Source organism: Rhinoderma darwinii, chromosome 12 (genome assembly GCF_050947455.1).
Source record: "Rhinoderma darwinii isolate aRhiDar2 chromosome 12, aRhiDar2.hap1, whole genome shotgun sequence".
Lineage (NCBI taxonomy): Eukaryota > Metazoa > Chordata > Amphibia > Anura > Rhinodermatidae > Rhinoderma > Rhinoderma darwinii.
The window spans coordinates 15278981-15304226 of NC_134698.1; the positions used below are offsets into that span (position 1 = coordinate 15278981).

The 25246-nt window shown below is 42.6% G+C and overlaps 1 protein-coding gene across 36 annotated transcripts in view; it reads left to right on the plus strand.

The window, feature by feature from the left end:
• Positions 1-25246, plus strand: part of GPHN (gephyrin) — a 264147-nt gene that overhangs the window by 92918 nt on the left and 145983 nt on the right. The window lies entirely within an intron of this gene.

The window sequence follows — 25246 nt, forward strand, 5'->3', positions numbered from 1 at the left end:
AAGTACAGTCCTCCAGAGAAAGAGACACTCTTTGTAGGGGCTCTGCTCTAATAGAGAAGGATCACACCCATGGCCAGGGGACTCCTTTAAAAAGAAACGCCAAAAGACACACGAGATCATTCCCACTACGCCCTGACCTACCCCATATTATAACCGTATTATCGTATTTTTCCCCATACAACCTCTAACTTGTTTTTAGATTAGAATAATTTAGCTTCTGTCCACTATATTGATTGTTAATATCACCGGCTGCAGGCTATAGCTCTGGTAACTGTGCCATGAAGCCTTGACCAGGCATCAAATAGTGAGGTGGGGTCCGATTACATGTATCAGAAATTATATTGTATAGAACTTTCAACGTTGTGAGTTGGAAGCCCAGGAGAGGCAGCATACTGTGCTCTGTTCAGCAGCAAGCATGTCGCAGGCTATGAGCAAACTCCAGCCCACTGTATGGAGGGCAGAGACGACTAGTTGGCAATTGCCTTACATCACCTACAGGAAACAGTGTGGAGGAGATTGAGTGACAATAGCAGCATGGCATGTCTATGCAGAGTTACATAGTTACATAGTTAGTACGGCTGAAAAAAAGACACATGTCCATCAAGTTCAACCAAGGGACGGGAAAAGGGAAGGAAAAATTTCTACACATAGGAGCTAATATTTTTTTGTTCTAGGAAATTATCTAACCCTTTTTTAAAGCCATCTACTGTCCCTGCTATGACCAGCTCCTGCGGTGACTATTCCATAAATTCACAGTTCTCACGGTAAAGAAGCCTTGTCGCCTCTGCAGCTTGAACCTTTTTTTCTCCAGACGGATGGAGTGCCCCCTTGTTTTTTGAGGGGGTTTTACATGGAACAGGATTTCACCATATTTTTTGTATGTGCCATTAATATATTTATATAAGTTAATCATGTCCCCCCTTAGTCGTCTTTTTTCAAGGCTAAATAGGTTTAATTCTTTCAATCTTTCCTCATAACTTAAATTCTCCATGCCCCTAATTAGCTTCGTTGCTCTTCTTTGTATTTTTTCCAACTCCAGGGCATCCTTTCTATGAACTGGAGCCCAGAACTGAACTGCATATTCTAGATGAGGCCTCACTAATGCTTTGTAAAGTGGTAATATTACATCCCTGTCCCGTGAGTCCATGCCTCTTTTAATACACGACAATATCCTGCTGGCCTTTGAAGCAGCTGATTGACACTGCATGCTGTTATTGAGTTTATGATTTACAAGTACACCCAGATCCTTCTCAACAAGTGAATCCGCCAGTGTAGCTCCCCCTAGGACATATGATGCATGCAGGTTGTTGGTACCCAGATGCATAACTTTACATTTATCTACATTAAACTTCATCTGCCAAGTGGACGCCCAAACACTTAGTTTGTTTAAATCTGCCTGCAATTCATGAACATCTTCCATAGACTGAACTATATTACATAGCTTGGTGTCATCTGCAAAAATAGAATTAGTGCTATTAATCCCATCCTCTATATCATTAATAAATAAGTTGAATAATAGTGGTCCCAGCACTGAACCCTGGGGTACACCACTTATTACCGGGGACCATTCAGAGTAGGAATCATTGACCACAACTCTCTGGATACGGTCCTTGAGCCAATTCTCAATCCAATTACGAACTATATTTTCTAAACCTATAGTCCTTAATTTACCCATTAGGCGTCTATGGGGGACAGTGTCAAATGCCTTTGCAAAGTCCAAAAACACTAAATCCACAGCGGCCCCTCTGTCTAGGCTTCTGCTTACCTCTTCATAAAAACAGATTAGGTTAGTTTGACAACTTCTGTCCTTAGTAAAACCGTGCTGGCTGTCACTTTTAATGCTATTTATTGTCACATAATCCTGTATATAGTCCCTCAATAGCCCCTCAAACATTTTTCCCACGATGGATGTTAAGCTTACTGGTCTATAATTACCCGGGGAAGACCTAGAGCCCTTTTTGAAAATAGGCACCACATTTTCCCTACGCCAGTCCCTTGGCACTATACCAGTCACTAGAGATTCTCTGAATATTATGAAAAGGGGGACAGAAATAACTGAACTAAGCTCTTTAAGAATTCTAGGGTGTAACCCATCTGGTCCCGGGGCCTTGTGCACATTTATTTTATTTAATTTAGCTTGGACCATATCTACATTCATCCAATTCAGTATATCAACTGATATATTAACAGCACTGGCACCGGCTACATCAGCTGCTCCTTCTTCTGTTGTATATACAGAGCTAAAGAACCCATTTAGTAACTCTGCCTTCTCTTGATCCCCTGTGATCAACTCCCCATTACCATTATCTAGGGGTCCCACATGTTCAGACCTTGGCTTTTTAGCATTTATATACTTGAAGAATTTTTTGGGATTTGTTTTACTATCCTTGGCCACCTGCCTTTCATTTTGTATTTTTGCTAATTTTATTACCTTTTTACAGATTTTATTAAGCTCTTTATATTTTACAAAGGCTACAGCTGTACCCTCAGATTTGTATTTTTTAAATGCCCTTTTTTTGTCATGTATTGCCCCTTTCACAGAAGGTGTAAGCCATGTGGGGTTTAATTTGAGTCGTTTATACTTGTTACCTATAGGAATAAATTTTGCACTATAATAACTCAAAGTAGATTTGAAAATCTCCCATTTATCATTTGTCCCATTATTTGACATTAGTTCTTCCCAGTCTATATCCTGAATTGCCGCCCTCATCCTGGGGAAATTGGCTTTCTTAAAATTAAGTGTTTTTGCCCTCCCAGCCTGTGTTTGTTTTTTTTTACAGTATAGGTAAAATTTAACTATATTATGATCACTGTTACCGAGGTTTTCACGAACATTGACATTCCCAACAAGATCTGCATTATTAGAAATGACCAGATCCAACAGAGCTTCACCTCTAGTCGGGTCTTCCACAAACTGGCCCATAAAATTTTCCTGCAACAGGTTAAGGAAATGTCTCCCCTTTGCAGTTGAAGCTGAACCATGACACCAATTAATATCCCGGAAATTAAGATCTACAATTATCACTACAGTACCCGCCTGTGCAGCCCGCTCCATCTGTTTATATAGCTGAACATCCATCTCCTCAGTTATATTGGGGGGTCTATAGATTACACCAAAAGTAATTTTTTCAGTGTTTACCTCCCTTTCTAGTTCCACCCACAAGGTTTCAACCTCCTCACAATCTTCACCCTCTGTCTCATTTACACTCACCTTCATATCACTTCTCACATACAGACATACACCACCGCCTTCATATCACTTCTCACATACAGACATCACCGCCTTCATATCACTTCTCACATACAGACATCACCGCCTTCATATCATTTCTCACATACAGACATACACCACCGCCTTTCCTATTTGTTCTGTCTTTCCGAAAAAGTGTAAAACCCTGTAGATTCACAGCGCAGTCATGTGAAGAGCCTAGCCATGTTTCAGCAACACCAACTATATCTATATCTTCTTCCAGTATCAAGGCCTCCAGCTCCCCCATTTTGCTTGCTAGACTTCTGGCATTTGTGAACATACACTTTAACTTGCCTGTCAGTTTTTCACTTTTATTATCAGAAATGTGATTTGACATTTGGGCCTTTTTATTTACACTGATGTTTTGTAACGAAAGGATCTCCTTATCTTGTTGTCTAGTCCTCTCCCCACATTCTGTTTCTCCCCCCACCAATATAGTCTGACCCCTCTCTAACCTGGCTACCCCTTTTTTTTCTACATTGACCTCCCTCCTCAGCCCTAGTTTAAATACTCCGCCACCCCAGCTAGAATTCTCGCCCCCAGCACAGCGGACCCCCTTCCATTTAGGTGCAAATCATCTGCAGAATACAGTTTGTACCCCAATGAAAAGTCAGCCCAGTGCTCTAGGAACCCAAATCCTTCTCCTCTACACCAAGACTTCAGCCATGCATTTAACTCCCTGAGCTCCCGCTGTCTTTCCTGTGATGCGCATGGCACAGGCAGTATTCCTGAGAATACTACTTTGGAGGTCCTTCCCTTCAGCTTGTAGCCTAGTTCTTTAAAATTATTCTTGAGGCTCCTCCACCTACCATTTATTCTGTCATTGGTACCGACATGGACCACAACAGCTGGATCATCACCAGCCCCTCTCAGCAATTTGTCCACCCGTTCCACCACATGCCGAACCCTGGCACCAGGGAGACAGCAAACCATTCGGTTGAGGTGGTCTTGGCGACAAATTATTCTATCCGTCTTCCTGATTATAGAATCCCCTACGACTATCAATTGTCTTGGCTTACCTGCATTACCATCCCACCGACTACTAGATGGGCTGTTCTCCCGGCTGTTAGAGAGATCAGTATCCACTAGGGCTGCCATTTCTGAGACTGACACCCTCACATCATCACCCAACTTGGCAATTTTGCTTGGAATGTCAGAAACCGGATCGGCCTTCCTTTTCTTTGACCCCTTTCTACTGCCCCTAACTACATTAACCCAGCTACTTACCTGATCCTGCTCACCCATGTCTTCACCCTCCAGTTCTAACCCACTAACCTCATGCTCCGTGAGCAGCAAGCTCAGCTCAAGATTGTCTATCCTCCTCAGTGTTGCATTCTGCTCCTCCAGATCTCTAATGCGAGCTTCCAGTTGCAGCTGCCAGCCAATGCATTCTGGGATTGTTGCTACGCGTTAGCCCAGACATATTATGCCTGATATTGTAATACTTCTAAAACTACCAGAGAAGGCAGTGGCATCTGCCAGCATGAATATAGGTGAGAATTATCACAATAGACTATGGCCAACTTAGATTTTGGGGCGAAACTACAATGGAAACCATATAGGTAATGTTAATCATTAACAATCTGACCATGAATAATAATTGCTACCGATAGTAATGTGGAGCTAAATCAACATTCCGACAGATGGAAATGTGTCCCAGTGAAACAAAGTCTTAGTTTGTATGAGATTGGAAAAAAAAGGTATTTTTTTCGCCCCCAGCAGAAACAGCGCCACTCTTGTTAGTGGACTGTGTCTGGTATTGCAGCTCATCCCATTTTATTTTTATTAAAAGCTGAGTTATAAAACCACACACCGCCTACGGACAAGAGTGGCGTTGTTTCTAGGAAATAATTTTTAGCAATGTACGGGACTCCTTCTTTATTGCTTGAAAGGGAACACAAAACCGGTACTTGCTCCGTTGAACGTAGTCCCTATCTGCCCCGTTCTAAGTATAAAAAGGATTAAAAGGAGTAACACATGACTGCAGAATCAGACAAGGATTGTTTCTAGCCTGTAACCATGGAGTCCGCATAGGTCCGCATAGGTGCTGTATACCCAAAACGGTAGTCATTTTTTTAATCAACACTGAAAAATTGCTTAACTTTTTTTTTCGGTGTATTAAAATTAATGCAAAAGATTCCGAAATCTCCTGACTTTCTATTTTATCTGGAACATGCGTGTCGTCTTGTAGTTTTCCTTCCTCGACACTTGCTTATTTTTGTCACTAGAGTTGAAAGCTGGTGCTATTTCGAGATTGTAAATAGCAAGTCAGTGAATGTGAGACGTCCGTGTGGGCTGACAGATTGCACAAGGGTTTGGCTTTTAACAGAATACACATATGGCCTTGCCGCATGATGGTTTGTAGTAAAGGCTATCATGCCATATGACTGTTTAATTACTGTTGTCCCTGTTTAGCATCACAAACTCAGTGTAGCATCTCCTATACCTCGAGACGTACAACAAGCTGGTGCGCCGGAGACTTAAATCCACATCTCGGCTTTGTAAATGTCACACACTGATGACTCTCTATAGCATGAAATACACCCAAATAGATGTGACGATCAGAACCCCGATCCAGCAGAGTTCAAAAGGAGAGAAAGAAATGACCGATAAGGGGAAAGGTGATACGTTGGATCTGCCGCTTCTAAATGTTATTAAATATGGACACGTCCGATTCCAGAAAAGTGAGAGTTTCGATGGCTAGAGCGGGTTTAACCCTTTTGCTGTCAGACCGTTTTTGTATTTTTTTTCACTGCTTGTCTTCGTAGTCTCAATAACCACTTTTGGAGATTTTTGCTGTAATCCAAAATTGCATAAATGGAATCGAGGTCAAATTATTATATTTTAAATTTTGTACATTTAAAGATGAATTTAGGGTAAAACATTTGTATTTCATAGATTATTATTAACACAAAACTAATAATTCCAAGAGTACAACTTCAGTGTGTAATGTGAATGGGCATACCAGATCAATTGTATTTTCCGATTTGTGCAAGTATCACGATTTGAGGTGTGTGTGTGTGTGTGTGTGTGTGTATATAAAAAATATATAAATGTTAAAAGTATGACTGCCTACAGCCCCCACTAGGGGGAGCGTAGTGAATACAATATCTACATTGAACTCTGTTATCCATTCCCACTAAGCTCCGCCTAGTGGTGACTGAAGACAACCAGAATATTATCATTTAACCTTATGATTGTGTAGGTGATTTGCGAGCAGGTTATTTGGAGCACTGTAACAGTAAAAACACCTCTCGGGATGCCTTTCCACAAGCCGGATTGAAAATGTTCCTGTAATAATAGGGTAGAGGTTGCTATTCTTTGCAATTTCACCCACTAACTAAAACTTTTTAGATCTAAAAGACGCCTTACTATAAAAAGAAATCTTTAAATCTGGTTCTATTTCCTCGTTAATACTCCTAGTCGATTTATTGATCTACACCATTATACCATGAAATTACGAAAGAAAATCTACCTAAAAACTTTAAACGTATGATGTCACTGACTTAAAGGGGTTGTCCACTACCTGACAACTGATGACCTATCCACTGGATAAGTCATCCATATATCATCAGTGCTGGTCCGACACCCACACCCCACACTAATCAGCCACTCTGGTGGCCCGCTGGCATTGGATATTATTGCCCATTATGCGATGTACAGAGCCGGTAGCAGCTCGGCCGCTATACCGTTCCCCGAGCGGCTTAACGGTGCGGGGTCCGGTTGTCGGACCCCCCACAGATCATATACTGATGACCTTTCCGGTGGGGTGGACAACCCCTTTAAGGGTCCAAAGCAAGATTGTACACATTAATTCCATTGGAATCTGCCCATTATCATGTTACAATGACTTGTAAGTGAACAGTCAGTTCTTGAAGTTGATGTGTTGGAAGCCGGAAAAATGGGCAAGTGTAAGGATCTGAGCGGCTGTGACAAGGGCCAAATTGTGATGATAGATGACTGGGTCAGAGCATCTCCAAAACGGCCAGTCTTGTGGAGTGTTTGTGGTATGTATTGGTTAGTACTGACCAAAAGTGGTCCAAGAAAGGACAAAGGGGTCAGGTTAAGAGCCGTTCAAGGTTCATTAATACACATGGGGAGCAAAGAGTAGCCCTCTTGTCTGACCCAACATAAGAACTATTGTAGCACAAATGGCTGAAAAACTTACTGTTGGCTATGATACACTGTGTGTTCTGAAACCTTTCTTTCGCAGCTTGCTGAATTCAAAGCCGCGTAGCCACAGACCGGTCACAGTGCCCATATTGACCCCTGTCCACTGCCGAAAGCACCTTTATTGGGCACGTGAGTGTTAGAACTGGACCATGGAGCAATGGTAGAAGGTGGTGAATTAAGTTTTCTTTTACATCATATGGTCAACCGGGTGCATATCTATCACTAACCCGGGGAAGAAATGGCACCATGATGCACTATGGGAAGAAGACAAGCTAGAGGAGGCAGTGTGATGCTCTGGGAAGTGTAGTGATACGAAGCCTTGGGTCCTGGAAATTCAGATGAATGTGACATGTACCACCTACCTAAGCATTGTTACGCCCCTTCATGGCAATGGAATTCCCTAACGTCAGTGCCCTATTTCAGCAAGATAATTTCCCTGCCACAGTGCAAAAATTATTTAGGAACATGACATCGCGTTCAAGGTGTTGACTTGGCCTCCAAATTCCCCAGATCTCAAGCTGATCGAGCATCTTTGGGATGTGCTGAAAAAACACGTCCAATCCATAGAGGCCGCACCTCGCAACTTACCGGGTTTAAAGGATCATCTGCTAACGTGTTGGTGCCAGATACCACAGACGTTAGACCTTCAGAGATCTTGTGGAGTCCATGCCTCTATGGGTTAGAGCTGTTTAGGAGGCATGAGGTGGACCTACTCAATATTAGGCAGGTGGTTTCAATGTTATGGCTGAACAGTGTAGATTCCAAATGTTCTGTTAACAAAGCCTCAGATGGTTTGTTTGACGAGAAGATGAGTATGAAGACCGTCCACTTATAAATCGGAAATTTGGGGAAGCAGTATAAAACTACTGCTGGGCAGGAAATAAAGTGGGAAACCTGGATGGAAACGTAACGATAAGAAAATATGAGGGACTTACCCTTTATCTAGTTTTGACACCCAGATCATCAGATCAGTATATGAGGGTGGGGGGTACATTGTGTTAGCGGGCTTGTGTGGTCTTTAGTAAATATCTTATGGTAACCATCTAATGGTTTCTCAGCTCACTAATTAGATGTCTACTACTATCCTGCATTTTTTTGTTCCCTGTCTTTTCCCACTGGATATGTCCCTTGAATAGTTCACTGTCCAAGATGTAGTGGTCCAGTATTTGCCATCGTTTGATGTTCCATCCCAAATGACCCTTCAGCAGGACCACTCAAAAGAGTTGGACGTCATGGGGTTTACCTAATGAAAAGGCTTTGTTCAAAGTGGGCAACCTCTTTAAGATCGAAGTAGAAAAAACCCTCTATTTAAATTTATAGTATGTTCACATTTTTTTCCCTTTATCGTTGTTACCAAACTATACATGGTTGAGGTTTCTAAACTGATTACATGACTATAGAAGATACTAGTATAGAAAACCTGTTACACTGGTTTGCTAGCAAAAGGAATGATAAGTATTTGTAAAAAATATAATAAAAAAATATGTGTATTTTAAAACCTAATTACCAAAATTTGAAACCTAAGAAAAATGCAGAAGCGTTTTGCTGAATAATAGATTATTCACCCAGGGTAAAGGTATAATGTAGTAGATGTTACCTGCAGTCCTATGTAACACCACAGATAACACAGTGATAACTCTGAGTACAGATAGTAGATGTTACCTGCAGTCCTATGTAACACCACAGATAACACAGTGATAACTCTCTGAGTACAGATAATGTAGCTGTTACCCCCTTGTAAGTAGTGCCACACAGACCCCCTTATAAGTAATGCCACGCACAGCCCCCCTGTAGGTAATGCCACACACAGCCCCCCTGTAGGTAATGCCACACACAGCCCCCCTGTGGGTAATGCCACACACGGCCCCCCTGTGGGTAATGCCACACACGGCCCCCCTGTGGGTAATGCCACACACGGCCCCCCTGTGGGTAATGCCACACACGGCCCCCCTGTGGGTAATGCCACACACGGTCCCCCTGTGGGTAATGCCACACACGGTCCCCCTGTAGGTAATGCCACACACGGCCCCCCTGTAGGTAATGCCCCACACAACCCCCTGTAGGTAATGCCACACAGCCCCCTTGTACATAGCCACCCCCCATAGATGGCAGCCCCCCTACCTTCCTGTAGGGGACCTCTCCAGGAGAAGTCCCTGACTTCAATGTCAATATATGGACAGCGAAGTCAGGGACTTCTCCTGGATCAGAATCACCGGCCACATCGACGGGGATTCCGCTTCAGAATTCCCTGACGTCACTATCCATATATGGACAGTGACGTCAGGGACTTTTCCTGGATCGGAATCACCGGCCACAGCGCCGGGCATTCTGCTTCAGAAGTCTCTGACGTCCCTTTCCATATATGGACAGTGAAGTCAGGGAATTCTCCTGGAGCGGAATCAGTGGCCAGAGCGGAATCCTTAAAGTAGCTGTCTGCTTTTGACAATCTATTTTTGTTAGAAGGTACCACAAAAAATAATTGATCACAGTGTGTTCCCAGCGATCAACTTCAACTTGTAGAAAGTGCTTCGTTCCTCTGCAGTGCCACCACAGGGGGAATGAAGCATTACATGGTGCCCATCAAAATCAAAGGGTTATCCCAGTAGTGAACAGACGTGCTGGGTCCTCCAAAGACACTTTTTGTAATCGCTTTCCGCTCTATTTGATGAAGGTCCTGAATATGAGACTAAGTTAGAATGCCTTAATAGGGCATTTGAAAATGGGTTTTCTAAGTCAAACAACTGCTGTAAAATGAAGTCATATCAAATTCTTTATCAAGTGCTCAAGTCGTTATCAAGTATTTCCCGTTCTACAATCCATTAAATGCATTTGAATGTATATCATAAACATCTGTGACACATTTTAAAAATGCAGTAAGTAATACAAGTGTGTACATGGCCAGAGATTACGTGAACATGTGTAAGGATACGTGAATAGATGAGATATTGATTGCTAAGCCATACGTGATAGTCGTTTTACATGGAAATCTTGAAATCTGCCAGATTGTTAATACAAATGTCTTTGCTTAATTGTATAATTATATCTAATTACATATATATGTTTATAAACACACTAGTAGGCGAGATGACTGACGTGGTGCCAGGCACAGGCAATTAATCCTTTGCAAATGTTTCTGGTTTTTTTTGTTATCTTGTCTAAACATGAGGGAAACCTACAGTATATTGACTACTGTTATTAGACATCAATTTTTTAAACTTGCATTTTTATTGAATTTTTTAATTTCGGAGAAGGGTTACATCAGAAAGTGGATACATCACAAATAGGTGCAAAAAGGATAAAATATAAACCATGGCCCCAACAGTCCAGGATTCCGGGAGGAGTCCCGCTGTACTGGCCGGCAGCATGTCCCGGTTTCAACTGTATATGTGTCCTCAGGACGTAGAAATAGTTTAATCTAATGGTGGAGCAGGTTGCTGTCAGTTCTACCATTGAACCTGTCATGCCTGCCATGTGCGGCTTGGTGCGGACAGGCACAATGCAGTGAGTGAGTATTTCGTTATTTTAGTAGGAACTATGGGGGCATTATACTGTTAGTGTGGGGGGGTATTATTTGTGTCATTATATTGTGTGGAGGGCAATATTTGGGCATTATAATGTGTGTGTGTGTGTGGGGCACTATGGGGGCATTATACTATGTGTGGGGTGGCATTATTGGACATTATACTGTGTGGATGGGCACTATAAGGGCATTATACTGTAGGGAGGCACTATGAGGGCATTATTCTGTGTAGGCGGTACTATAGGGGCATTATACTGTGTAGTAGGTACTATGGGGTCCTTAAACTTTGTTGGGGGCACTTTGTGGGCATTATACTGTGGGGACTCACTGTAGGGGCATTATACTGTGTGGGGACGCACTGTAGGGGCATTATACTGTGTGTGGGGACATTGCATTGCGGGGAGGCACTGGGGGCACGAGTTGTCCCTCCTTATGATCATTGAAAGTTGTGAGAGATTTATAAACTTTAGAGAGGTTGCAAGTATTTGACTAATGCAGGTTAGTGATTTAAAAAGCTTACTCATCCATCACTCAACTAAAAGCAAATAGCAGGTGAGGGGGTGCAGTAGAAAAGTGTAGCGATGATCCTCGCTCACCGGATTATGGCACAATGCAGCTCAAATTCTGGATGTAGGGGGGCCGCTAGCCATGGAAAACTGTACCCACCTGCAAACTGGTTGTTATGCAAGTGATGACAGAGCAGTGATCGAGTACACAGGACAAAGACTAGAAGAGAAGAGAGGGGCAAGAGAAGACTGAAGAGAAGGATTAGGAATGAAAGGAGAAGACCGAGAGCCCAACAGCACCAAGCCCATGCTGTCGACCAGTAAAGTTGACAACTCCACTCAGGAGCAACGAGAAAAAGCAGGTTGAGCAAAAGGGGTAATACTGAGAGTCAGCCCATGGGGACCATATAGACTGTAATCTATCCACCTTATCCCGGAGTATGGCTGCCAGGTTCTCATTAGTCCTATACCAAGACATATATCTATTAATTTTGAAAAAGTCGAGAGATGGTTTCTTCCATGATATTGCAATCACTTGTTCCACAGCCAGGAAGACAAAATAAATTAAAACACGGGAATGATAGGGGATATTGGGATTTTTCTTATTAAGAAGCGGCCTCCCAGATTATGGCCAGTAAGGGGCAGGATAAGGAAATATCTACGCACCCAAAGCCTCTGACCTCTAGGGCAGTGCCACCATAAATGAAGCATGTTCCTACGACACAGGCATCCTCTAAACCAGCATAAAGAGTATCCCGGGACTGCCCTAGCTGTACGGGCAGTTATCAAATACAGTCCTCTAGTACTGGAAGACCAAATTTGTGATCACTCGGCATCAGACAACTCCTTGCCCAAGTCAGGCTCCCATTTGCGTACACGCGGCAGCTGGCGACTAGACTGGGAGTCGGAGAGCCAAGTGTATAGGAGCGAGATGGTGGCAGGGCATGGAGGGCTCGGACGACAGCACTGCTCAAATTGCGTTGTACAAGAGGGGTAGGGAAATTCCTGAGCAAGGAGAAGGGCAGGAGTTTAAACTGCAAGTTTTGGAACAGTTTGCCTCTCGGCTGGGAATACTTATCTGCAGAGCAGAAAGAGTTTAGTTCCCAATATTTTGGGGAAATGGTGCAATTTTGTCAGTCACGTTGTAGACCAAGCATGCAAAAGGTAAGGGGACTCGAGTCCCGGGGTAAATGGTGCATTGACACAGAGTAAAGCGGTAGGAATGGAGAAATCAATTTAGCCGAGTACTTGACTGAGTCATGTACTCGCAGAGTGTCAGAATTGGGTTGGTGATGACGTCAGCGTCTATTTTGAGGAAATGTTCTGTTAATTTGTATAATTAACAATAAAACATAAATACAGGCATTCAAAGTTCTGCCTTAGGCCTAGTTCACGCAGTTTTTTGCTGCTGTCTTTGACCCAGAAACAGAGTCGGAAGCCGCGCCAAATAAAGGCCGAAATCGCCTCGCATTGATTTCAATGGGAGCCGTTTTTTTCCTACGAGCGGAAAAAAACACACGACATGCTCTTTCTTCAGGCGTTTTCGTCTCTGACCTCCCATTGACATCAATGGGAGGCAGAGAAAGCAGTTTTCACTGCATTTTTTGCCCGCAGCGCTCAATTGCCACAGCCGAAAAATGCCGCAAAGAGCGTGTAGCCAGGTCAAAATCTGCCTCAAAATTCCTGGGGAATTTTGAGGCTGATTCTTCTGCCTGTAAAAAATTCTGTGTGAACATATCCTTAATACCGCTTATTGGAAAGTCCTAATTTTATGACATAGGGTTGCTTCGGCCCTGTTCACATAACAATTTTTGCCTGTTTAACATATACGTTGGTCAAAATCTCCCAACCTATACGTTAAACGAAGGCTGTGACGGATGCCTAACAGGTGCATCTGTCACCCATAGACTATAATGGTATTCGGATACATCAAGAACTGGGTTCACGAGAGTTTATGACGTATCCGTTTTAATGGATACCGTTATAGTCAATGGGTGACAGATGCCGTTATTAGGCATTCATTTAACGGATCTGTCACATATAGACTATAATAGTATCCGTTTTATGGATATGTAATGAAAGGCCTTTATAAAGCCCATGACTTATCGATTAAACGGATGCCTGTGATTTATAGCACAGTGGCATATGTGTCCCATAGGCTCCCATGTTTGCGGGATGCAAAAACGCAGTCTTTTATGCTATTCAATCCTTAAAAAAAGAAAAAAAGGTACCAGCCCTTTTGGCCTTCATTAGGCTAATGGAGCCCTATGGATACATTTAACGCTTTTGTCAGGAGATCTAAAGTGCAAACAAAATGGATATCACAAACGTGATGTGAATAGACCCTTAGTTGAAAACCCAATGATCTTCGAAATATGAGCGCTCAAATCTGATTGGTTGCTATTGCAAATTCCTCCACTTTTTCTTTTGCCCTAGTTTTAATGAATCTCCTCCATCATATTGAACTTGAATCTTAATACCAAGAAGTATACAGGGGTGACCAGTGGTTTAATTACCCTTTCCTTGGATGTCATAGTGTCATGGACCTTTTATGATAACTAGTTGCCACCCACACCTCAATGCCTCTCAGTTCTATTGACTTGGTAGCATAATCTTTGTATCATGCCTTAAGGCTTAAAGGCTAACTAAACTTTAAAAAAAAACTTTTGACATGTCATAGTGACATGTGAGAAGTTTTGATAGGTGGGGGTCCAAGTTCTAAGACTCCCATCGATCGCCAAAATGAAGCTGCAGAAGTGCTTGGGTAAGTGATGTGCTGCTTAGTTTCTGGTTTTCGGTGTTCCTTGGAAAGCCAAGTGAATGGTGTACAGACTCATAGACTTTCTATTGAGCCCGTACATCGCTCCGAGGAAAGCCGACAAGAAACAAAGCGGCACAGCTCTCACCCAAGCACTTCTGCAGCTTTGTTTAAGTGATCGGTGGGGGTCTCAGCGCTCAGACCACCATTAATCAACTCTTCTGACATGTCACTAGAACATGTCAAAAGTTTTTCAAAAGATGAGTGATACTTTTAATGGAGCAAAATCAAGTTTTTATGTTAACATTTTTTTCTGATGTTTCTTTTTTATTTTACATAATATAATAATTTTTTTTAATTTCTGAAATCTCGCATTTCACACTCTGGCCACTGAGCCTCATATTAGACTGACCATTCCTGTTCTGTAGAGATCACTTCCCAGCAGTCATCTCATTATCATCATAGGCAAAATTACAACGGCAGGTAATATATATATATATATATATATATATATATATATATATATATATATATATTAACACAGAATTTAACATTCATAATAAACTAACCCTTCCTGTTCTGTAGAGATTACTTTTCAGCATTCATCACCATTATCACAGGCAGGATTACAATGGCAGGTAACACCTATATAAAGAACGCATGCCACCCCCTCCCTGCATCGTGACCTCTGCACAGGTCACAGGGCATGCCTAGAACACACTCCCATAGAAGTCAATGAATTTCTCCAATCTAAAGATTTCTATGGTCCATGTGGCTACTGTAAATCAGCTTAGGCAAGATGGCCACAATCTTGTACAGAAAATAGAATAAAAACATCTAAAATTAGAAAAGAATTAGACTTCAAAAATAGAAAATGGATTAGTATCTGGTTTTAATTAGGACTAAAAAAATAATGGTGATACAGTCCCCTTTAAGCAGGTGATCACAAAAGCTTGACAACTCTTGACACTAATGTGAGATGTTGTAGCTGTCTCTCTCCCCCTTCTCCATGGTCTTTCCTCGTGGTCCTGTGTATGGCATTATTTGACTTCTGCTACTGGACTGTTGGAGCACTCTCTTCAAAAAGTTTCAGCCACAACTGGTGTAGAACGTCTCACCCCAATAAAACCCATCTCAAGATCTTTCCTGAACGGTTGATGATCTCATGCACTTCTACCAGCATGATCAGTATAAGAAGAACTCCATAGCCCAAATACCCATCACTAGGAACTGTGTTTTGAGGTAGGTGTGTCTGTTTTACTCTACAATCTAAAATCAGAATGGACATTGTCTACCACTATAGCTGTTAAAATAACCGGTCACTGCTAGGGAAGCATTATTGGATTTGCAGTGATAGAAGACCTCCAAAACTAATACAAAGGGTGTTGATACTTACGTTGACTTCCATAACCGGTGTAAACAATATTTAAGAACCTAGAGGAAAAACGAGAAAATACCACGGCGCCACATGGTGCAGATCACAAGCGAAAATAAGTATATGAACAATGGTGAAACTATTGCTCACCTTTGGGGGTTGTGCAAGTCGTAGGCACAACTCTACTGTAGGCAGGTAATAATGTAAATGGGTGATGTAGCTGCAGCTAGGTCCAAACCGGTGGTCCACAGTTTTTCTCCTTACATGTGTCTAAACAACATTTAGGCAACCCAGAGTTAGCGAAGAAAACGGCTCGCACCACCAGTTAGCGATATGACCAAAAGGGCTTACTCCAAAATCAACCGTGTGTGGCCAAAATACTACATAGTTCACACCTACATAAAAGCTCACACTCCACATGTTGTGTATCAAGAATCACAATCTTTATTAGTTAGATGCATAATAAAAACATACAATGAATACTAAAAGGATGTCGCACACACTAGATGTGGTAGCAGCGAGGATATATAGATGTCTAAATTACAGAATATGCAAGGGAAGTATACTAAGGTGCAAAGCATAGTAAGTCCGATGCAAAAACCTTAATGTATCATGCCCACACACTTATCACATATATTAATATGCATAGTCAAAAGTACAATGGCATAAAGATATATTAAATAAAATAAGGCATACAGACCAAGATAGCTACCACCTGCCTATTGCGCATTTCACCATTGCTTCCTGTGGAGCATATCAATTTGATATGCCCCAGAAGTAGCAAAGGCGAAACGCGCATTGGGCAGGTGGTAGCTATCTTGGCATAATTTGTTTGGTGTGTGCTCCAACCACCCCCCTACCCTCTGCAGTTGATTGACGGCTCTGTTTGTCGTCATCGTCTTACCAGCAGAGCCATCAACCGTGGAGGGGAGTGGTTGGAGGTCTAGATGCAGGCACTTCCTGGTTCGACTGACTCTTCAACCGAATTAGCATTCAGCTTTCGTCAGAATAAGGCTGGATTCACACGAGCATGTGCGGTCCGTAAAGGACGGAACATATTTCGGCCGCAGATCCCGGACCGAACACACTGCAGGGTGCCGGGCTCCTAGCATCATAGCTATGTACGACGCTAGGAGTCCCTGCCTCGCTACGGGAGAACTGTCCCGTACTGTAATCATGTTTTCAGTACGGGACAGTAGTTCTACTGAGAGGCAGGGACTCCTAGCATCGTACATAACTATGATGCTAGGAGCCCGGCTCCCTGCACTGTGTTCGGTCCGGGACTTGCGGCCGAAATACGTTCCGTCCTTTATGGACCGAACATGCTCGTGTGAATCCAGCCTAAAAGTTATTTTCTCCTCTGATGCAAGCCCTATGACCCACCTCACTGGTATGTACGTGTTCCTTTACCCTATTGCTAACTAACGGTGCCAGCCTTGTGTTATCCTAAAATGTGCTCTCAAACTCCCTTGAAGTTGAACAATTTATCATAATACCAATTCAATACAATTTGTCGCCATACTGTAAAAAAAAGTATATGTTAAACTTATATATTTTTTTAACATGGGAGTTTATAGCGCACGGATGGTATCCGTCACAGCGGTCCAGTAAAAAATTATTATGGTTGACAAATGGCAACCATCAGGGGTGTATTTTTTTTTTTAACATGTTTAATAACATCTCGCACATTACATCTTGATTACATCTTGGATTTAGAGAGAAGTTGACCGCACATGCCACCCTCTGGTGCTCCACCTGTGGCCCCTGGCTAACCTGTTCCATCTGCCTACTGTACTGTACACAGCACTAGGTGTACACTCTGCCGCCCTGTCACCAACACTGTATTCAAAAACTATAAATGGTGGTCCTGTGTCCCCCGTTTGCAGAAGTGACCATACGTGCAAAGTCACATTCTGTAGTGAATGAATGATATGAATGAACACAACTGAGCACGTTCACTGATTCCTGTATCAGTTCTAGACCGTTCTATAATGGAGAATGACTGTACATGGGAAACAGGGGGCATAGGACATCAAACATAATGTGTAGCCTTTGAATAGAGAAAAGGGCCATATCTAAGATTCCCACAATGTGGTAGGTTGACTGCCACTGCTGTACACCCTTGAACCATAAGATATGGTACATCATTTATAGCACTGAATATTAAAGTACTACTTACTGTATGGCATTAAGTTCTGCAGGCCCCTAACAGAAATGTTTGCTACAATAGTCTAAGTACTTAAATCTGAATGGGCAAAATTTACTTTCAGAAATGCCTGCTGACTGGGTGGCATAAAATAATCTGAATGGACAAGGTGTACTCTCAAAAATGCCTGTTGACTGGGTGGCATTAAAAAAAATCTGGGTGAGGTGTACTAAGAAATGCCTGCTGACCGGGTGGCATAAAATAATCTGAATGGACAAGGTGTACTCTCAAAAATGCCTGTTGACTGGGTGTCATTAAAAAAAATCTGGGTGAGGTGTACTAAGAAATGCCTGCTGACTGGGTGGCATTAAATAGTGTGCTTGGCTAAGGTGTACTCTCAGAAATATCTGGTTACTGGGTGGCAGTAAATAATGTTAATGGGTAAGGTGTACTCTCAGAAATGCCTGCTGACTGGGTGGTAGTAAATAATGTAAATGGACAAGGCCTACCCTACTCTCAGAAATGCCTCCTGACTGGGTGGTATTAAATAATCTGAATGGACAAGGTGTACTCTCAGAAATGCCTGCTGACTGGGGGGGCATTCTGTACCCCCCCCCCCCCATACTAGTATTCCAGCTCGAACAAGAAAATTTCATTTTTCACTTCACTTTATCTGTGGGGGTACTGTAAATAATGACCAAGTGGATGAGCTATTTCGACCTTGCAGATGTTCATGGTCTTCCACCAGAGACTTCATATATTTTAAAATAATGTGGTCTCTGGATGTTTATTTTTATTTCCGATGTGTTTGAGGACACTCTCATCCTGGCTCTGATTTATGGTTAATGGAGGTGCACACTCTTGTTAGAAAAATTTCTGGAATTTTCATTATTGATATTTTTAAAGTGTCATTTTGCTCAAGGACGGATGTATCATTTATTTTTTCAACCAAGTCTCAAATGGCATTACTTCTCATGTTTTATTTCAACTGTACCCGGCTTTACCCAAATAATGTAGCAAAATATGTCCGCTTCAGCATTCTTACTTACTGCCTGGGTTCTCATTACAGTAATACACATTTCTTCTCAAATACACGATATGGACAAAAGTATTTGGACCCCTGAACATTACACCTACAGGAGGTTTTATGACATCCCATTGTAAATCCATAGGCATTAATATGGAGTTGTTCCTCCATTGCAGTAAAACAGCTTCCACTCTTCTGGGGGCTTTCTACAAGATTTTGGAGTTTGTCTGTGGGACTTTTTGCCCATTCATCTAGAAGAGCATTTGTGAGGTCAGACACTGATGTTGGGGGTAAGGGCCTGGCTCTTAATCTCCATTCTAGTTTATCCCAAAGGTGTTGGATGGGGTTGAGGTCAGGACTCTGTGCAACCAGTCAAGTCCTTCCTCACCAAACTCACCCAACCATGTCTTTATGGACCTTGTGCACTGGGGCGCAGTCATGATGGGACAGAAAAGGGTCGAACCCCAAACTGTTCCCACAAAGTTGAAAGCTACAACTGTCCAAAATGTCTTGTTATGCTGAAGCATTAAGATTTTCCCTTCACTGGAACTAAGGGGCCTAGGCCGACCCATGTAAAACAACCCCATAATATTATCCCTCATCCAGCAAACTTTACAGCTGGCACAATGCAGTCAGGCGGGTAACGTTCTCCTGGCATTCACCAAACCCAGACTCATCCATGAGACTCCAGATAGAGAAGTGTAATTCATCACTCCACAGAACACGTTTCCTCTGCTCCAGAGTCCAGTGGCGGTGGCTTTACACCACTCCATCCGACACTTGGCATTGTGCTTGGTGATGTAAGGCTGCCGTCCATCTGCTCTGCCGTGGAAACCCATGCAATGAAGCTCCCGGGGCACAATTTTTGTGCGGATATTAATGCCTGAGGAGGTTTGGAGTTATTGAGTCAGCAGAGCGTTGGCGACTTTTATGCACCTCAGCACTCGGCTCTGTAACTTTACATGGTACCCACTTCGTGGCTGAGTTGCTGCGGTTCCTAAACGCTTCCAATTTGTAATAACACCACTCATAGGTGATGGTGGAATATTTAGAAGGGAAGAAATTTCATGAACTGACTTGTTACAGTGGTGGCGTCCTATTACAGGACCGCGCTGGGATTCAGTGATCTCTTTACAATGACCCATTCTATCACAATATCTGTTTGTAAAGGCGACTGCATGGCGAGTGCTGGATTTTATACATCTGTGGGAATGGGACTGAATGAAAGACCTGAATTCAATGATTAAAGAGTCTCTGTCACCACATTATAAGTGGCCTATCTCCTACATAATCTGATCAGCGCTGTAATGTAGATTACAGCAGTGGTTTTTATTTAGAAAAATTATCAATTTTGACCAAGTTATGAGCAATTTTAGATTTATGCTAATGACTTTCTTAATGCCCAACTGGGCGTTTTTTAGCTTTTGACCAAGTGGGCGTTGTGGAGAGAAGTGTATGACGCTGACCAATCCGTGTCATACACTTCTCTCCATTCATGTACTCAGCACATCGTGATCTCGCGAGATCACGCTGTGCTGTCATACTCACACATTAACTTTACTGAAGTGTCTTGAGAGTGAATAGACATTGCCTGCATCCAGGACGCGATGTCTATTCACACTCCCGACACTTCGGTAAAGTTTGTGTGGAACTTAATCACACCGCATATCGAGATCACGCTTGCTGTAATTAAGTACCACACAAACGTTACCAAAGTGTCGGAAGTGTTAAAGAGACTGTCACCACATTATAAGTGCGCTATCTCCTACTTAAGGAGATCGGCGCTATAATGTAGGTGACAGTAGTGTTTTTTATTTAGAAAAACAATCTATTTTTACCACGTTAGGAGCGATTTTAGCTTTATGCTAATTCATTTCTTAATGCCCAACTGGGCGTGTTTTTACTTTAGACCAAGTGGGCGTTGTACAGGGGAGTGTATGACGCTGACCAATCAGTGACCAATCGGTGTCATACACTTCTCTCCATTCATTTAGACAGCGCATAGTCACACTGTGTTGTTCACGCTGCACTGTCTTATACTGACATATTAACGTTACTGAAGTGTTTAAACAGTGAATAGACGTTCCTTCCATCCAGGACGGGATCTCTATTCACAATCCCTGCACTTCGTTAACGTTTGTTTGGTACTTACAGCAGAGCAAAGCGTAATCTCGCTGTAACCTGTCATTTACAGCGAGATCTCGCGAGATTACGCTTGCTCTGCTGTAAGTACCAAACAAACGTTAACGAAGTGCAGGGATTGTGAATAGAGATCCCGTCCTGGATGGAAGGAACGTCTATTCACTGTTTAAACACTTCAGTAACGTTAATATATCAGTATAAGACAGCGCATCGTGAACAACCCATTGTCACTATGCGCTGTCTAAATGAATGGAGAGAAGTGTATGACACTGATTGGTCAGCGTCATACACGCCTCTGTAAAACGCCCATATGGTCTAAAGTAAAAACACACCCACTTGGGCATTAAGAAATGAATTAGCCTAAAGCTAAAATCGCTCCTAACGTGGTAAAAATAGATTGTTTTTCTAAATAAAAAGCATTACTGTCACCTACATTACAGCGCCGATCTCCTTATGTAGGAGATAGGGCACTTATAATGTGGTGACAGAGTCTCTTTAAGTAACGTTAATGTGTGTATGTGACTGCACATCATGATCTCGCGAGATCACAATGTGCTGAGTACATGTTTGGAGAGAAGTGTATGGTGCTGATTGGTCAGCGTCATACACTTCTCTCCACAACGCCCACTTGGTCAAAAGCTAAAAAACGCCCAGTTGGGCATTAAGAAAGTCATTAGCATAAATCTAAAATAGATCATAACTTGGTCAAAATTAATCGTTTTTCTAAATAAAAACCACTGCTGTTATCTACATTACTGCGCCCATCACATTATGTAAGAGAAAGGGCACTTCTAATGTGGTGACAGAACCTCTTTAAGAGTTGTGTCCCAATACTTTTGTCCGTATAGTGTATGTTCATTAATGGTCAACTATCAAAAATATTCGTGATGACCTCTTTATACCGGATAACAGTTATGCGCCATTTAACTACCTTTCTTGCGGCAGCTCTTATTTCTACCGTACCGGTTTATAACTCTTTTGGCCTTGTCTGACATCACTGACTTCTGTTGCCCTTGACTTAGTTTGGTAATTCCACTAGTTGTCGTCCTTTTGTTCTGACCTTGTCCTTTTATTGTTTTTCCCTCCATTCCTTGCTTGACATTTCATTTTGCGCTACCAGCTACTGAAACCGTTGGGAACTATACAACTACTCTCTTGTACTTCTCCCCAAAGCCAGCTGTCACCCCAAAAGTTATGGCTTATAGGATTTTTGCAGTAATGTCGAACACCTCACTTCCAGAATCCCTGATAAAAATCTGTTATGGTGACCATCTTACATCCTCAATGCATTTCCACCATGTATATGGTGTTTAAAGGGGTATTCTGGTTACAACAAGTTACCCCCTATCCATAGGGTAAGGGGTAACTTGCTGATCGGTGGGTGTCCGACAGTTCGGACTCCCACCATTTACAAGTACAGGGAGCCCGAAGTTACCCGAACCCCAAGTTTGAACCGAGCGGCAGGTCGCTCATTAGCACTGCCGATCCATTCATTCTCTTTGGGAGCGTCAGAGATAGCCGAGTGCAGTGTTCGGCTTTTTCCGGCGCTGTCATAGAGAATGAATAGAGCGGCAGTGCTAATGAGCGACCTGCCGCTTGGTTCAAACTTGGGGTTCAGGCAGCTTTGGGCTCCCCGTTCTCGTAAACTGTGGAGGTCCGAACTGTCGGACACCCACCAATCAGCAAGTTACCCCTTACCCTAGGGATAGGGGGTAACTTGTAACCGGAATACCTCTTTAATATTTAAAAACATTTTCTATATTAAGGTTTTGAATGGTTTATACCAAATAAATGTCATAGAGACCAACATTCTCAAGGGTGCAAGACAAGTGTCATAGTCGGTCCATACAATAAGAAACCGTGAAAAAGCAGAGATCAAGCATAGGCACAGTCATTAAATAGTTATAGAAAATAGGTCCAAAATAACATCAAACCAAAAGTTAACATTAAAGGGGTTTTCACATCAGGGACATTTATGACATCTCTACAGGATATTCTATAAATGTCAGATAGATGCGGGTCCCACCTCTGGGACCTGCACCTATCTCTAGAACGGGCCCCCTAAACCACATTCCGGCTGAAGCGTGTGATTCCCGACCATGAAGAAGAAAACAGCGTAGCTGGCTCAACTACGCTGTTTCCGTAAGTTGCATAGTAGTGAATGGCAGTTACGGAAATAGTGTAGAGTGCGAGCTACGCTGTTTCCGTAACTACCGTTCAGTTGTATGGGACTTACGGAAACAGCGTAGCTCATGGTCAGAAATCACGCTTGTCAACCGGAGCGCAGAGCGGTAGAACGGGGTTTTGGAGGCCCCGTTCTAGAGATAGTACCTTTAAGAAGTCCAAGGATATGCCTACCATATCCAGCTGTGTACTATATATAAAGGGGTCAAGAAACGCAAATGTTCAAATATACAAATCCTTCCATTATACAAAGTCAAGATGCCCTCATACTCTCCAACACTCCTGGTCTCCAGTTCACTTATATGAAAGTAAACCGAGCATTTATTCTCTTCTGATGCAAATGTTGCTGCAGCGCCAACGCCGGTAACCGCAGGCTGGTACTCCACCACTTTGGCCAGAGACTTCAAACTGTGGAGCAACCTTCAGCTCATCCACCACCAACATTCAAACCAAGACATCTTACCTCAACAATGTCCATTGAGGCCGACCTGTCTATGTGTGGCTGACCGGGCCCAAAGACTCACATAGAGACAGTCCATCAAGTATTCACGCCATTACCAGGTGGCCTAAGGCCACCTAGGTAACTTTTTATTTCTGATTACCCTTTCCCTCCCATGGGATTAGTAGGGAGTCTCCCATAACCTGAATATTTTTAGGCCCGAGGTAACTTAAGTGACAGGATCTCCATACCCTTTTGGCTGATATACCCACAGTCTGTGTCGCTCTATTCTATGTGCTAAATTTTTAAAATGTATATAGTTTTGTTATTTAGTGGCTATTTTGGGCGCTGGCTACCTAGGCGGCTAGTAACACCACCTCCTCTTATATGGGCTAGTGGAGGTTAATGTTCTGTCCACGTGACACTGAAGTGTCTACGTGTTGGTCCATGTTCACAGACTCTGCATAAAAGTACACAGCGTATTGGCCCTGCAATCCGCAGGGAATTCCGGCCGATAAACCGCACCAAATTGTTGTGCAGTTTATCGGGCGTAATGTTCACTGTTGAAAACAGCGGTAAAAAAAAAGGAACTTATACTAACCCCGTTTTCCTTGGTCATGGCGACGCATCCGTCTGTTGTCCGTGCAGCCCGGCCTGCTGGGATGATCTTTTATCCAATGTGACCGTTGCAGCCTGAGATTGGCTCCCCATTAAATTCAATGGAGAAAACCCGCAACAGAAAAACAGCGATTCCGAAGCCTAATATGACATGCTGTGGATTGAAAAATCTCTTCCGCTCTGCCGCTACTGTGTTGCGCGGTGGATTTTCCACATTGAAATCCATTGCGTAAAATCCGCAATGTTTACGCTACGTGTGGACATACCCTAACATTCGTATTCCACTGGATGCTTCTTTCCCATTATATTTTTAGGCTACGCTGTTACTTTATCCCAATGTGACCTCAAGATCCTGTATACAGTAATGTTGTAACGTACCACAAAATATATCATCACTTTTATGGCTCTGCCTTATAACTTTTCTTCGTCTGCCAAATTGCAGATCGTAGTGACCGTTTTCTTCCTTTGATCCATCTCAGATGCACAGTTAAGATTTTCCTCCCGGTATATTTCATTCATCTCGATTGACCATGTTTTTTCATCTGCGGATGCTGGGCTTACTCGTTTTACTGTCGTGAATCCATTTTTAAACATGCTGACTACTTTAGATCTACGTATGTACTTGTGTTACAGAAAAAGCGATGGCCCATTAAAGTCCATGTAATACACAGAAACTGAGCATGGTAATAGTCTGATATGTTCACCCGCCGAACTTGTCTGCCTAGTGCATCTGAAATCATACATCTATATTGAGATCTGTGGAAAATATCCATTAAGAACGTTGCACAGATTTGTGTATTTTCCAGGATTAGAAAAACAGGGCTTGCGTCTACTAAAAACAGTGCCACATCCGTCCACTGGTTGTGTGTGGTATTGCAGCTCAGCCCCATTCATTTGAAAAAACTTTTTGTTATTTTTTTTGCACAAGTCATTCTAATTCACCAGCAATATTCTAGCAGTGTCATTTGTTTCTTTCCAGCTCCGTTACATCCATACATTTTAAACCCTTTCTTTATGAACAGCTGTGTCATGTGATCTCAAGCCTGACCACCAGAATAGACCATGCAAGACAGGCGATCACTCTCTCCCTGTGGCTGATTTACTGTGA